We start from the raw sequence: 2498 nt of genomic DNA on the forward strand, positions 1-2498 counted from the left end.
AAGAGGAAGACCTACATTCTGGCCCCAGACCCAGCAGCTGTATTATTGGGTAAATTATTTGACCTCTTCGGGCTGTGCTCTCCACATTCATAAAACAACACATGTGAACGATATTGCTGTGTGGAGCAAAAAATTGTAAGAGAAGGAGGGCTTGAGGATCTCAGTTGAGAAGCTATTGCAGTAATAATCCAGGAGAGATTCACACATAGAACACAATTCACACGTCACTCGCCTGTTGAGTAGGGATGGCTGGTTTTATCAGTAGGTGGAGGATGAGCTTAGAAGGGTCTTTCAGCTCCAGAATTGCCTTCATCTGCTCATCGATAAACTGCCTAAAATTCTTCTTTTTTTTTTTCCCTTTTTTTTGTCTTTTTCTGTGTCCGGCAATGGATCACAACCCTCAGTGTCGCCCCCGTACCGGACCGGGACCGGCAACGGGATCGCAACCCTTGGTGTTGCTCCCGCACCTCGCTCAGCCAGTGAGCGGGAACCGGTCTGTATGTGGGATCCGAACTCTCGGCGGGAGTGCCACCACACTCCCAAGCGGCGCACTGTAGCAGTGCGCCACTGGGCCGGCCCCTAAAATTCTTCTTTTAAGGACTATTTCTACACTCTTACATGTATTTTTTAGTAAATGTGAAAGTGTGACATTAGGTTAACAAACTTCTTAATAAATACCATTCCATCCCCAGCAGAAGGAAGTACAAATAAGTGAATTAAGATGATGAGGAAGGATGTGGTGGGGCCTGTGGTCAACAACACACTGTGCGCCTGTCTTAATCTCTGAATCTCCTGAAGCCAATTTTTTATACAAATGAATACAAATCAAGCTGTCTTTGGACTTTCATTAAAAAAAAAAAAAAAACAGTAAAATCCAGACTTTTATGTTTAATTTCCCCAATATTAAAATACTGTATGGATTGGCCAAAACCTTTGCAGGGCACATCCAGCCAGTGGACCCCTCATAGTCCATGCCAGCACTGCTGAGATATTGGGCAGAATCTTGACCTCTGCAAACTGGGAGTAGCCCATGAACAAAAAAACAAAACAAACAAACAAAAAACTGCTTTGAGAACAGCAATTTCTCCAAAGAGGAAAATATTTCCTGTTTGACAGACATCCAATGGGCTATGGCAGATTAGCCATAGAGGAGCACGTCATATAGCCAGGGCAAGGAGAACTTTAATTGTACTAAGTGCCTGTGCTGGATAATCATATCAGTGTTCATCACGGCCACTGTCAGCCACACTGAGTGACCCCTCTATTGTCTCTGTGCCTGTCCTCATTCCATTTCCCCACAGCACCTTTTCAAAAACTTCACTGCTCTTTCAAGCCCTTTAGCTTCTCCTTTCCTCGTCTCTCAATATGGATTTATTTCTCCTCTTGGTGAAAAGCAAGGCTATCAATGACAAACTTTATTTTGGGTTCCCGTGGTTTAAATAAAATGACATTGACCTTTACTGTTACTTCTTTTCTTCAGTCTCAGAAGAGCGGGGTTAGGCTTTCTCCTGCTTCTGGCCATTCCCACAGTGCTTACGAGCCGGTCCCCTTTCATCTGTTGCAGGAGCAGCATCCACCCTTCCCTTCTCTGCCTTTTCAGTCTCTCTCTCCTCTGCTACTGGCTTCCTCCAGTGCGACAGAATGAATGCCAGCCTCCCCATGCTTCTGCCTCTCTCTCCTGCCCACACCCTGCCTCATGAGGACAGTCGGCTCTCACAGAGTCCAGGACCTAGGTCCCCGCTCACGCTGTGACTCCTGCCAGCAGTATGCCTCACACACACGTCCTCAGCATACACTCTGGCAAAGCACGTATCTAATTGGTAATGTATATCAAAAATATTTCTGATGTTGATGTGGGATTTACTTCCAAATAATGCAGGATGGGGAGAGATGGGTAGAGGTGAAGGTGAAACGAGATTGGCTATGCCTCGATAGTTGCCGAAGCTGAATGATGAGCCCCCCAGCAGAACCCCAGGTCTTCTAATTCCAAAACCAAGTTAGTCTTTTTTATCTCCCAACTTACTTATCTTCTTTATGGCGTTTTACCTTTGCTACTAGCTTTTTTGTGACAAACTCCTCTCCCTTGGAACTTCTTTCTTGGGTTGCCTCTTTCCTCTTTTCCCTGTCTTGGTCTGCTGTGGTCGTATTTTCTTATGCCTATTCTTTAAAGGCTGGTTTTCCCAAGGTTATGCCTTCGGCCCTTTCTCTTTCTTACATGTTCACAGGAGCTGAGCAAATGCTCTCGCTTGATTTTAGTCACAGGCTAAAGTATATTGACCTGTTAATTTTATCACAGTGTAGCTGGAGCTGCTGATTCCCAGTCCCTTGTTTTCAATTGTGGTTGCCCTCAGCAACTTTTCTAAAACAGAACGCCTTGTCATCCCCCACTCCCCCCAATCTGCTTCTTGTTCTCTAACACCACCTTATCACCTTACTCACACTCTCTTAAGATTCATCTTTTGTAGTAAGTACCCCCTTATTAAGCATACCCTCCTCTA

This window comes from Galeopterus variegatus, unplaced genomic scaffold, assembly GCF_000696425.1.
Source record: "Galeopterus variegatus unplaced genomic scaffold, G_variegatus-3.0.2 Scaffold552, whole genome shotgun sequence".
NCBI lineage: Eukaryota > Metazoa > Chordata > Mammalia > Dermoptera > Cynocephalidae > Galeopterus > Galeopterus variegatus.